Source organism: Phragmites australis, chromosome 9 (assembly GCF_958298935.1).
Source record: "Phragmites australis chromosome 9, lpPhrAust1.1, whole genome shotgun sequence".
Taxonomy (NCBI): domain Eukaryota; kingdom Viridiplantae; phylum Streptophyta; class Magnoliopsida; order Poales; family Poaceae; genus Phragmites; species Phragmites australis.
Genome location: NC_084929.1, coordinates 20,371,135 through 20,385,324, shown reverse-complemented (window position 1 = coordinate 20,385,324; position 14,190 = coordinate 20,371,135). Strand labels below are relative to the sequence as shown.

The window sequence follows — 14,190 nt, the reverse complement described above, 5'->3', positions numbered from 1 at the left end:
TGTAGATGCTGGGAGCAGGAGAGTAAGGAATTCGGCCTATGAATCTTTACACTAGTTAATATTCAACATGATGTGCCGTGTGATTCTTGATGAATTGGCTTGTTGCACGTTGCTGTGGAATGATTATTGGAACACTCCTGAAATTTCTAAAACAGATATCTTTGCTGTAAGGAGCAAAATCATTAAAGACAAAAGTGCCTATTGGATATTGGAGTTGCTATTTTTTTGAAATGTGCTGCCACTTCATCATGATGTAACGATTCTGGAGCAGAAACTGCGATTAGGAATTGCTAAAGGTATTTGAGCACAAGTATGCTTAGTTGGTCGTATTTTACAGAATTTTGTTTTCTGGCTGTTTCTACTTGCTACTGTTTTGTTTTCAGTAACTCCCCATGTTACTACCAACTGTCATGAATGTACCTTTAGATGAAAATGATGTAACTTTATTGGGTACTAGCTGTAGCATTTCACCAAACCCGCTATAATAGAAGTCTAGCCACATGCATTTATAAATTTTCTCAAGTGACTTCCCATATTAGTAAATAAATCACTATTTTAGAGTACCTGGAACTTCTATTTTGCTATTACAACAATCTGTTATTTTGCTTGCAAGAGATGGGGGATCCACTTGACTGGATTCGCCTGCCTATGTCATGTTCTTGATTTATTGGTTTACTTCTGACTGGTATATGTTAGTTTGATGGATGTAGTGTTAGATTCAAACTGATGTATCATATTTTGACATTGTATGCGACCTTCACCATGTGTACAGCTCGAGTACTCAACACAGTTTTTAGCTTCAGCTGAACAGTAAGCACTAGCCCCAGAAAAAAAAAACCCTTAGGCCTTAGTAACTGGCTGTCCAGTTTGGCATGGTTGGAGTCTTGGAGAGAAGAATGACATGGTAGACATAAAGATGTATGAGCCAATTATGGCTGTGCCTTTGTAAAAGGTTTCACTCATGTTACTGTGCAAAAGGTTTCAACCTGATGCTGCTATTGTTATAATTTAGTTTTATTAATTACACTAAAGCATGAATTTGGCACAAAAAAACATCATTAAGAAATTCAGTGTAGTTACTCTGTAGTTATACCATGTTTTTGTGGGAATCCCTGATCTGCCCCAGTGACTGGGTGTTGGCAATGCCATCTCACTTTGCTCCTTATTTGTATAATCCCTTCAAACTTCCACACCGGTTACTCTGGTCCCTTGTAAACAAAGTCCATCAATGGCAATTAGCCCAGTAGGGTATGAGTTAAGTACTGAAGTTTTTTGAAAACATGATGTAGTTCTGTGTGAGAATCTGGTGTTGTGTGAACAAGTGCTGTTCTCATGTGCATAGCAGGATATGAGCTCAGTTGCAAATGGTGCTTGCAGATCACCCTAAAACTACTGCATAAGCTGCATGTGGGTGGGAAAGTGCTCAAGCAGACCATTTCCTTGTATCCTCCTGAAGTAATTATTGAATCGCAGAATGAGTCGTGAAGTGTCTATTCGAATTGAGGGGACAAGTGCCAATGTGCCATCGAGACACTATGCACAAAATTATTCTCCAATCAATAAGTAACCAAGGGGCACACATATCCTTTGACCTTTGATGTGCAAAAACCAACAAGTGGGTCATTGAAAGTCTCCCTGGGAAAGGGTTACCGTGGAACCTTTTGCCATTTAAAACATGTCATTAGTCTTACATATATTACTTAAAAATACAATTAATTCAACATTTGCTAGGCAAATTTGTCACATAATTTTCTGAAGTATCCCTTTCATCCTCCCAAAAAGTGTCACTACCAAAAATGCTCACATAAACGTTAGATTTGCATCCTGTAAAACTCAATCCAGTTGTTATATATATCCCCGCTTGTCGCTATACAAGGACTTGAATACGTGTTTGAGTCTAAGTTTTGAAATGATTGTTATATTGCAAGATTTTACCCTATAGAGGGGAAAAAAGGAAGTCACTGTTTATTCATTTGGCAAATGAAGAGTCATTTACTGGCTGACGAGTCGGGAACAACTTTGATGGGATAGATAGTTACGAAGTTGAAAGCTTAGCAAGATTTCAAGAGCTGTCATGAAGCATCTTTTTATGAGTAGAGAAGTATCGAGTTCTAAGCTGAAGATCAGAGTGTCAGTTCTAGAATGTTTTATTCTTCACATGATATGTATAATGAACTAATGATGAAATTTTATTCTTTTAAGGACATATCCTTGCTATACTACAACACTTTCGTAACTGCTCAAGCTTAAAGAGTTGATTTGTTATCTTATCCTTGAAAAAATTTAGCTCAGATTACACTTCATATTTCAACGAAAGATGTTCTATATATTTGAGATATTTGAATGTTTTATGGATTTCGAACCTTCATTTTCTTGACTATATCAGTTTCCCGTCACTGCTCCCAAATGATTGAGGTTTTCAATATAGTGTTAGTTTGTCTACCCAAAACACAATATTTTTGTTTTTCTCAAGGAGTGTACTATTTAGTCTTGTGACAAATGGGATATTGTAGATTTGTTGTCACTAATGTGGTGATAGCGGTTTACAGTGTCATTTTCTCAAAATATGCAATTGAACATGAATAATTCAAGTGTAAGGGAATAGAGATATCTTGAGGGATTCATCGTATTCCTTGGCCCTGTTTTGGCTAGCAAACTAGCAATCCGTTATACATTGGTACTGCTTGTTGTATCTGATTACAGGTGGTCCAGGCTACACCTCATGTCCACCACCATGTCTTTGCATGGGGTTAATAATGAAAAATTGGTCTCATATTGGTATCAGTGTAATATTAGCCTGTCTGGAGAATTATATTACTGATTGCATAACAACACTATTGTAAAATGGTATGTCAACTCTTCAAAACTAGATCTGTTCTTATAGTTGATTATATAGGTAGTACCGTGAATATTGCCTACATTTGAAGTAAAAAGAGTCGTTTCACTTTCATCTTTATATTGTTTTTCTTTACCTTTTGTTTGGTTTTTACTGACATTCGAAAGCTGTCCAGTCCGTTATGATAACTCGTCTAATTCGCTTTGCAGTTGTGAAGCCTGAGAAGGTACATGCTGGAGCTACACTAGAGGTTCCTTCCGAGGAGATCCCGTCCAAGTTGAAATAGAGGAAGCACTTGCTGTTCAAGCATTGCAGAGACTGACCATCTTCAGGTTAGTAATAAGATCAGTTTGCGTGGGTTGCTTATATCGTATTACTGGTCAACTGAGTAGCTTCACACTTTTTTATCTACTTTTTTATTCAGAATATTCTGTGGCAGTGAGATATGGTACGTGTCGATGATGCGAGTCATCTGTACCATACAACCACCCTTGAGATGATTTGATACGAATTTTTGAAGAATTTCCTGATCTGCTAGACTTCTGCTTCTGGAGAATGAGTTCATCATTGTTCTTGTCTTGTTTCCAAAAGCCTGAGAGACTGGAGACACGGGAAACACGGCTATCATTTTGATGTGATTTGAACGTTGAAATAACGGAAGGGAGGCAGGCAAATCCCCAATTGTACGTGCCACCATCCAAAAGACAATGTTTTGTATGCATTTGGAATTTGTCTCTTCCTGGGCTATGTATATCTGTCGTCTACGTTTTAGATCTCTGAGCGTTATGTACCGCACAGCTCTTGCACGGTTGTATTGTACCTAACAAGGACTATAGCGTAACAGAAGCATCATGCTTAATGTTTAGATCATTCAGCTCTGCAACTCTAGTGTTGTTCTTATATAGATTTGCCATTCTAACCTAGTTTGGGAACGGTAAAAAATTTACGCGGATAGCCCTCCCTGTTTGATGCATTGCTGGTGTTGCTCAATTGTCAGAATAGAATTCTCCACAGTTACCTTTGAAGCTCCCATGTTTTGTGGTTTTCAGGTCAGCAATCAACTGATGATTTATAGTCGTCTGTCTGAAACTGCGCCCCATCACCATCTCCCTTTAATTTGCTGCATTCCATTTTTTTCTGTTCCGAATACCGTGTTACCCAGGGAAGTCGAACCTTTGGAGCTTTCAGGAACCCTGACAAAAAAAGAAAAGAAAAGTTTCAAGAAATAGCGTGGCCCAATTTTGTTTGTCTGCCTGAAAACCTTGCATTCATGGAATTGATTCCCTGTGCTTCTTGTCTAGTGTCAACAAATGCATATGCTTTGCTCTGGTCTCCTTGGCTCTTCTGTCTTTACTGCATCAGACACTTCTTCCCTAAAACTGCGCGTTTAGGCTTTATGATCTGTGGAACTCTTCGTGTTTTGCTTGGGTGTCCAGTGGCTGCAGATTTGAGGTTCACCACCAATCATCCTGTGTTTGAAGTGATAGTAACAGAAAGGCTGTCTTTTGGCTCTACCTTGCCGAGGATACCAATGACGAGGGAAATTGACTGTCAGGCAGCACCTGTGCTGTGATGGTCCTTTACACCAGTACGTAGTACAGCACTGACATACTGGTTCACTGCAAGTCTGCATCTGCATGCATTTCCTGTATGTAACTCATACTCACTGTGAGGTGCAGTAGGTACTACTACGTACATAGACATGCATGATTCGGATCTTTCCTAACCGCACGGTGCAGCCACTGTTACCTACCAACAACTCGGGGAATCACCACAGCCACACAGTGAACTTACCTCTCCTCGTCAGCAGGCGGCAGGCGGCAGCTCATGTCATGTCCTGTGTGATAGTGATTTGCCACAACCAAACAATGGGCTTCCCTCAGCTGGGACAACGGTAACGATGCAGGTGGGAGGATGCTGGCTGCAGCGCCTATCAGTCAGAGCCAGAGCCAGAGCTTCCATTACACAGCCTGCAGCCTGTGGCTCTGTACAGGGAAGCCAGTGAAGCCAGCGCAGATTCTGAAAATGGAGGGCATGTGATCCGACCATGTCATAACTTTCTGCAATGCATGCAGCCATGGAGGTGCTTACCTGTGACCAAGGAAGTGATCGTCCTTGTGGGATGTTTAACAAAAGAGTGTCATTATTGGAAGCAGTGTTCCATCTCTTAAGTTAGTACTGTTTAATACTAATACTATGTAGTACTTTTCTGCTACTCTCCAGCTCTCCTTTTCCTACTCTTCTCTGTGCTGTGCTGTGCTCTGCGCTTCTGTGTAGGGAATCAATCTTGTGACCCTTGGAATGTTGTGGCATGTAAACTACTCCAGTCTTTTGGCCCTTGTTGCTGTTTGGGAGAAGCTCGTGACGCATGCAGCGCCAAAAAGCCAAGGTGGATCAAGGCTCATTTCTATAGAAAAATTAAGGCTTGCCCCCACTCCGGCTCTGCCCATGCCCTCCCAACCTTGAAGATCCCCTCAACCCCTCGCCTCGCACATGCTTGCCATGGATTGGATTCGTATGCTAGATTGGTGCCTCCCATCCGAAGCTATGGGGGATTGCTCGCTCGTGGTGACGAAGGATTGGGACCTCTCCCCTGGAAGAAGATTTCAGGCGGTCCTCGCACACATTGGAACTATAGTACACCACCCCTCCTCGTCCACCGATGGCTGTTTCTTCATGCTTGCGGTTTTTCGGAGGTACATCTTCTGGCTCGTGTTCTGCGGTGAGCTGGTCGCTGCATGTTATTCTTGGTGGTACCCGGCGTGCTTCCATGTCTGTTTGGAATCGAATAGGCACTTTTGCTTCTCGGTCGCTTCTAAGCTTGTTGGGTTTCTCATATATGAGCTTAAGCGTTTTACTATTGATCACTTTGACATTTACTTCCATCTCTGGAGAGATGGAGGGCCGAACTGTATCCGGGAGTGTAGACTTTGGTCTAGAGAAGACGCTAGTCAATGGACCCTGGTTTTGCGTAGGAAGAAATCGAAATCTAACTATTATCCCAAAAGAGTCTCCTTTGCCCCTTCTTTGGTGCTTCCATCCCCTCCCAGGAATTCTACACCCCCTCCTTTGAGTTCTTCCCTGACGATCGGCTAGATTGCTTGCCCGATGTTTCTTGATTCAGTTCTTCTGTGTTAGTTTCTCGGGACTTCTTTTCTCTCTCCTAGTACAAACATGATTCCTGTCCAGAGAGTTTTTTCCTGTTTGAAAAGGAGTATGAAACTTTGCGAGAATGGTCTTTTCAGCTAGTGTGCTGTCAATACCATGTGCCCTCAACAAGCCAAGAGTCAGAAGGCTAGTCTCCTGTTTCAAGAGGGAGTAGAGGCGACAAGAGATCTTAGAGAGCAGGAGAGGTGATCATTTCCTTCCCTTTCCAAGGCAAGAAGGTTTAGTGCCCGAGACATCACTTCGGGAAACACTTGGAGGCCCACTAGGAAAATTGCTGAGAGGAAAGGCCCGACCCCTCAAGGCAGTGAGGCTAAGTCCAAGTTGGTTACATCCAACTCCCACGCTTGCCCCAAATGTTTAGCACTAGGTCACAGTTTCAGAGACCGCAACAATGGTACCAGATGCAAAGGTTGCTATAACTATGGACATAAGAAATCTAATTGCCTTATTTCGGGATTTAGGTACAATTGGAAATGGAAGCCAAAATATTCGAGGATGTGCCAACCTACGTTGCCCGTTGCCCATCTATGCGAACAGTTTTAGCCCAAGTACTAGAGCAACCAGCCTCACTATCATGTCTAGGCAATCTCCCATCATGCTCACTGTTCCTCCTAAAACCCCAAGTCCTTCCCTTTGCCTCGTGCTCTTCGGTGATCCTCCGTCTCCCACAACCCCTTGCGTTTCTCCCACCATCACCACTCTATACACTCTCCCTCACCCTAATTAGGTCTCCTTGAGCTCATCCATGGCCAACTTTGCGATCGACCTATTGCGCTTTCTCCCAGGTCATGGGTGTCTTTGGCTAGGAATCTCCTCAATGCCCACGAAGAATACATCTTGGCCGTGGATGAAGCTGAAGTCTTGTAGCCGGCTAATTACAACTTCTTCATTCAACAGATCAGACAACACATTGAGGATCATCTGCACTTCCAGGTGCTTTATTCTTGTCTTCACCCGCACAGGATTGTCTTGCCCCAACTTAGAGATTTCTTCCAAAGGGATAGGCTGTTCTTTGGTAATCCCTACATCTCAATGGTACCGCCATCAGGTTCATAGAGCATGACCAGGCCATCAATTTCATGAATTCTACCTATTTGAGAATTGGATGGTTTATGATTTTGGGCTTCACGTTGGACTATATGAATCTAGCCTATTTGGATCAAGCATGTGCCTCATTTGGAAAGTTAGTTCACTGGCACTCCAGTGCAAGAAGAAAGCCATATGTCCTCATCAAGTGTCTTTTTTGACAATGCAGAGTCTATGCCTCGCAGCTTGGTCATCAGACAGGGAGTCTGAATGGGTGGTGTTGGAAGATCTTGGACTTGTCTAGTTTACATCCTCAACGAGTTTGCGGACCCCCTCTCGACAGATGAAGATGATGCCCCCAACAATGGCAACACTTATCCCTTCCAGCCTCCTGTAATCCCGAATGACCCCGATTTGGAAGAAGATCCACCCTAGCAGCAACAATCTCAGCCTGACCCAGTTTGGGACAATGTAGTGGCAGAAATGGAACAGCAGCAGAACGCCTAGGTGGCCTGGCCACCGGGTTTGGTTACCCCCCCCCCCCCCAGTTCCTCAGCACCCACTTCACCCCCAGAATGAGCTCGCTTTAGATAGTAGTTTTGGCGCCTCAACCACCTCCCCGGACAGTGGACAAGACTGACATATGTATTTCCGAAACTAGTCGATGCATACCCAGCACCAGGAGGATAGCCATCTAGTCATCGCTGATCAACTGGACGTGCAACCCAGCTGGGTTCAACTGTTCTTGTCAAAAGAGCTTGTTTGGGTGCTCGCCTCCACCTTTCCCAAAGTTACATCCTCTACCTGGTGGTGTCAACAGCATCCCAACTTTATTTCTAGAAGCTATTCCCTACGCCTCACCGTGGACCTTTCCCTTCAGGATGGCAGAAGAGGAGTCCCAATCACACTGCATGGTCCTACTCAGGCTGTGCTTCCCCCAGCGATTAGCCCCATGGTGCAGTCTCTTGCTCTGGCTGATGATTCCTAGGACCCCACCTAGGAGACCCAACAAAAGGATAAGTACGAGTCCAAGGCCAGCATACCATCGTATAAACTTACAAGAGGAAGAAGGTGATCAAGCATATTCCACCTATCAAAATGGTTTTGTTCAAGTCCAGCAAACTGCCCGCCAAATCGTCGAGTGCTCAGGATTCCCCTCCTTTGTTTTAGGAAAACTTGCGTAAAAGCAAGAGACTAGAGGCCATGGTCCAAGGCTCAATGGGAAAGACTACCTCGCCATCCACCCATAGGAAGAAGTGCAGTCAGAAGGTTCCTAACAGCCCGACTAAACCAACACTTCATGTTGGTTTTCCTATCAATCCCCGCTCTTTCTTGTGTCCCTCAAAGTTCCCTTCTCTCATTGATTTTGATAGCTTTCCTGACCCTTTTCCTGAAATTTATGTGGAGGCTATCTAGCTGAGGGCAGTGGAGGACTGCAGTATAGCTCCTGAGGAGCTGCTGACACTTGACAGGGCAGAGAGTGAACTCCAAATCCGCAACAACCCAACCCAGACCTAGTTTTAGATGGATCTCTTTGATGTCCTCGTTTTGGGGTGGTCAGACATTTGTTTTAACCTGCTTTGGTACCTATTACGCTGTGATCACTTCTGGATGGCCCCGGTGTTTGGCTATACTGATATGAACATTGGCCTAGACTTATTTGTTTATCTTTTTCATTAGTTGCAAGCTGTTTCAACCGCTCTCTTCACATTCTGTCCTATGTGTTTTTCCTGTGCGTTATGGCTTCCCTCTCCTCCTTGTGAAATTTGTTGTTTCCTAAAGATGCTAGGGTCCTGGTGTACTAGTCTCACATCTTTGACACTTAGTCGCAACCTTGCTCTCGGCTGGATCATTTTTATTGACACTATCTGCATTACTGTTTAGAATCCGATAATAGGAATAGTGGCCGCCCTCACTATATAAGGAACCACCAAAGGAGACACCACATTAGTGACAGCCGACCAGAACCCGTCACTAATGCCCTATTAGTGACAGGTCCATTGATGATGCGTCACTAATGTGTCCTCAGGCTGGGACCCGATCAAGACCCGTCACTAATGAAGGGTTACTTCTATGTCATCAGTGATAGTCTAGAGAGAGACCACTCATTAGTGACGGGTGATAACAACACCCGTCACTAATGTGAAAGTCATTAGTGACATGTGTTTAGAACATCCGTCACTAATGTGAATATTGGACAATCAAGGCAACTTGGGTCGTGGCCTATGCTGGCCTAGGAAGGCGTAGGTGTCATATATAAGGCATGGTTGTTATGGTTTGCCCACCTCGCCCTCGTGCCCTCGCCCCGTGCCTACCACCACCTCCTCCTCTCACTCTCTCTCTCTCTCTCTCTCTCTCTCTCTCTCTCTCTCTCTCCTCCCACTTAATTCCTTTCCATGCTAGGGCCCGAGATTTGTGCTAGGGTTTCCTCTCCTGCCGCTACCGCTGAAGGGTGAGGAGTAGTGGGAGGAGATGGGGACACCTGAGATGTCACGGGAATCGTGCCTAGACCGCATCTTGGACAACGTGGGTGGCATGTTTGGGATGGGGGCCATGGACGACTTTGTCTTCCACTTCCTCAAGGGCACCTACAACTCCCCCAATCGGATACACCTGGTGGGTGACACCAGGCCATGCGCATGAATGTGTCGCACGTCGGTGGGAGCTTCACAATCTGGGGTGGCCTCTTCTCCACCTTCAACTGCGCCATGGTGTACACACTCGAGAAGGAGGGTCCCTAGAACTCCATCATTGCTGATGCCGCCAAGGGTGGGTTCTTCTCTGTGCGCCAGGGCACCGTGCGGTTGGGCGCTCGACGCTCATGGGCGGGATCCTTCTCACACTCATTGAGGGTGATGATTAACGCTCAATCATGTCCTCGCCAACCCACATAACCTCCCGGCGTTGCCCACCGACGACCCCAGCCTAGCCACCGCCGTCGACCCCAGCCTGGGTGGTAAGCTTGCGCACCTCCCCCTTTATTTTTTGTTTCCCATTTCCCTTGTATCGATCTAGTTTGTTATATGTGTGCTTCCGTTGCATGCTATTTGGGCATTTTTCTTTTATTTTTCTTGATTTGATGAGTGCTTCATGCCATGGGGGGATGTGATTTCCATGGAGGGGAGAAGTGGTATGTATAATGTTAAGAGCAAAATACATAATAGCCTTATCTTGTTTAATCTGTTTACAAGTGCATATTTCTATATTCCCAGAGCACATGCAGTCATGTACATAAACTGTTTTCATTGGATATGCGCAAAGGTCCATCTGTAGTTACTTCCAGTCTATAGCATTTTTTATTGATCTTAGCTGTGAGGCAGAGAACAAATGTTCCTTTGAATGCCTGGCAGCTACTTTTGCTACTTGTCACTTGCCTGATCTAGTTCAGTGCCAAAGATTATACTAATCCGTATTAATCCTTTGCATCTTCTAGGGCTAACACTTTTGTGGTGATCACTATTTTCATCAATGGAGAGCACTGAACCCCTATAGATAAGCTGTCACTTTTGTTGTAAAAGTTATTGTCTCTGCATCTATTTAGTCTTATATTTTTCTCATGCTGTTGGTGAAGTTCTTCCCAAGTTTTTGCTAATTCCTTTTATTGTGGTTTGTTCCATTCATTGTTATTAGGACGTTTGCTTCTGTTAAACTAATTAAAGTTGGTCTCTATTTTTTCCATTCTAGCAATGTAGACAAAAAGACTGTACTTGAAAACCTACATCTTATCTTCTTATGCCTGGATTAAGTTATTAATTGAGGGTAATGCCTGTCTTGTATATGTTTGTAGCGAAAATGGCCCTATTAGGTCATGATTGTGATTTTGATGATTAATGACAACATAGTTATTGGAACTAACATATTTGTTAATAATATATGTTAGTAAGTCTCATGGATGCAATACATCAAGAAGCCACTGTAGCCGGGATAAAGTTTGGTTGAATTGGAAAAAATCTTAGAGAAATTGTTCTCCCCGGAAGGTCCGGTGCTGGAAGAATTGCACTCACCGGAGCATTATGTCCAGAGGCAGTTTGCCTCATCGAATGATCTGGTGATAAAGAGTGTACACGCCAGAGCAATTCTGTCAGAAGGAATCAGAGTAGATTGCACTCACCGGAAGGTCCGGCAATCAGAAGAGATGTACACCGGACTAATTCTTGCAGAGAAGAATCAAAGTGCAGAAGATCAAAGATCTACTCACCAGATAGTCCGATGATGAAGTGATGCACACCAGAGGCTTCACTGGAGCATTTAACAGAAGGTGTGAAAAATCCAGAAAAGGAGAAGTTCAAGACACCGGAAGGTCCGGCGATGAAGACAATGAATGCCAGAGCAATTTACACAGAGAGGCTATTGAAGATGAGAAGGCTCAAGTGTACTCATCGGATAGTCTGGTGATGGATTGAAGATTACACCGGATAATTCGGTGTTCAGAAGAACTCTGAGTGGAGTTTCAACGGCTAGTTTCTGAGAATGTACACACCGGATGGTTCAGTGCTTGTACCTCTGCTAACGCCGGATCATCCGGTGTTTATAGAATATGTGAGCCGTTGGGATAATAGCTAGTCTGCGGGGTTGAGGCTATAAATACCCCTCCACTCATTCATTTGAAGGCGCTGGAGTCCAGAGAAACCCTTGTACACCTAAGAAGACATCCAAGCTATCTAAAAGCATAAAATGTTCATCCAAGGCAACTAAGCACACTATTAGTGAGTGATTAGTGCTTATAGGCCTAGAGAGAAGAGTTGCTAGGTGCTGCAACCTAGAGTGCGGATCAAGGAGTGATCCAAATATGTACCAAGAGGTACGCCGGCACCTTGGAGTCTTGGTGATTTGCCGATAACTTGTTGACCCTTTGACTTGGTGTGGAGCGGCGGCAAGAGGATTGTGCAGGGACGCGGAGGCTCTTGTCTTTGTGACTAAAGCTCCAAAGTGAAGACAACATACAAGTGACCGGAAGAGACGTTAGTGGTGAGACCTCGCCTTGGTGGCTCATCGTGCTTGAGGCCTTGTCTTGATGACTTGGTATCTCAAGAGCCGTGACCAGAAGAGACTTGGCGACCGGGAGCATATCCTTTGTGGAGCTCCAACGTGGACTAGGGGTGGCTTGTGTGCCACTGATACCATAGGATAAAAATCCCTTGTGCCGAGTTTGTGTCTCTACCTTATTTACGTTTCTGTATTTACATACTTACAATTTACCATATGAAAACCTACACTAGGCATTGCAATAAATTGAAATAAGCACATACAATACTAGACAAGACAAAGATACCACTTGAAAAAAATATTTTATATCTAGTATCTTTCACCTTTGGATGGGGATTTGGGTATATGATAATCATGATCTTCATCAATGTGCCCAATCTTGTACACTTGGCTTTTTGCTTGAATTTTCACTTAATCTTGTGTGCCAAGTCTCCAAATACCTGAAGACTTGTGTATCATGGTCTAATTTAAAAGTGATGTGGTAATTGTTTAGCCTTTGCATAGGTCCTCGGTAGAAGTCGAGCGATGGATGTCACCATCATTCGCGAGTTACAGGACTCTCAATTATTGTTTCAAAGGAATGAGAAGTTAGGATGATGAGTTGGTGAGATTGAGAAGCGATGTGGGCAGTGTTAGGGGTAGTTCAGGAGAGGAGACTTGGGTGCTATAGACTACCTATGAGTTAAAAAAAATTGAGACAAGATGTGAACGGTGTCAGGGGTAGTTCTGGAGAGGAGACCCGGGTGCCATAGACCACTTGCATCGATTAAGCATTGATCGTTGGTGCCATTAGCTTAAGTACTTTTCTGTACTAACCACATATCCAAATATGTAAAGATAAGCCGAATACCTTATGTTGTTGTGACCCTTTGGCTTGAACATCTACGATGTTTTGGGCTAGTGGGTTTGTAGAGGTACCTAGATTGCTTTGGGAGTAGACCTAGTTGACCTCCGCATCGAGAGACACATGCTCCAAACAGTTGGGGCTTATTTAGGAAAGGTTGTCGTAGGTACCCCCTTGTGCAACAAGATCAGTTGTACAAGACGAATGGTCTCGTATCGTGTGGGTAAATATGTACTCCCCTGCAGGGTATAAGATCAATTTGAATTGTTGCGCTTGTGGTTGAAAGGACAATGATGTCGCCTAGAGGGGGGGTGAATAGGCGTTTTACAAAAATTCGTCCCTTTTTACCGTTGGCCTAAACTTGCAGCGGAATATAAATTAACGGATTTTTTACAAGTGAAAAACCTAAATATGCTAGGCTCAACTAGTGCACAATCACCCTAAATAAGTGTGGAAATTACAATCCTAAGGTGACTCAAATTATTCAATTCTAGCAAGAGATATGCAATAAAACTTAAATTGAAAAGGCTGAAAATACTGTTCATATGCCTGAAATTACTGTTCATCGGAGACTCCGGTGTGTACAGGTCCGGAAACTTCGGTAAAGGCCGGATTCTCCGGGTTCTGTACAGAACTGAGCCCGAAACTGAATAAAATTAATGAGTAGAGAGTTCTAGCTCAAACCAAGTGATGTCGTGTGTCCCGGAGATGATTCCAAGTAGATTCACGAAGAACCTACACACAAACAAGTAGATCGAGCAATATGCACAAAGATTTGAGCAAGAACATAAAAGTAAGGAAACAAGAGAGGAGACACAAAGATTTGTTTCCCGAAGTTCGGATTCACCACCGTGAATCCTACGTCTCCGTTGAGGAAGCTCCAACGAGCCGGGTCTCTTTCAACCGCTTTTCTCGATCCACTAGCTTTATCTCTTCCCTTTCGGAGGCGAGATCGACCTTCACAAACCTTCCCGCGGCTCACCACACGCGCGGGAGCTCACCGGGCAACACCTAGCCGGCTAGGAGGCTTCACCTCCAAGAGTAACAAACGCAATCGAACTTCTTGCCGAGAACTCAAGTGCTCAAGATTGGATTTTAGCTCACTTGCACTCAATCTTCCAATCTCTCAACCCAACTCACTTTTTTTCTCAAATCACACACTAGAATGGAGTGGAAGAGGTTCTTTTGGCTCTAAAAATGTGTTCTTTCGTGCCCCTTGCCGCAGCCCCAAAGGATGGGGTGAGTGGGGTATAAATAGCCCACTCCAAACAACTAGCCGTTACTGTTTTTGTCAGAACTGACCGGAGTATCCGGTGAACACCGGAGTATC

At 44.0% G+C, this 14,190-nt stretch overlaps 1 pseudogene; it reads left to right on the top strand.

Moving 5' to 3' along the window:
* Positions 1-9,502: 9,502 nt before the first annotated feature.
* LOC133928049 (mitochondrial import inner membrane translocase subunit TIM17-2-like) lies at positions 9,503-10,320 on the top strand (annotated as a pseudogene).
* Positions 10,321-14,190: the final 3,870 nt, after the last annotated feature.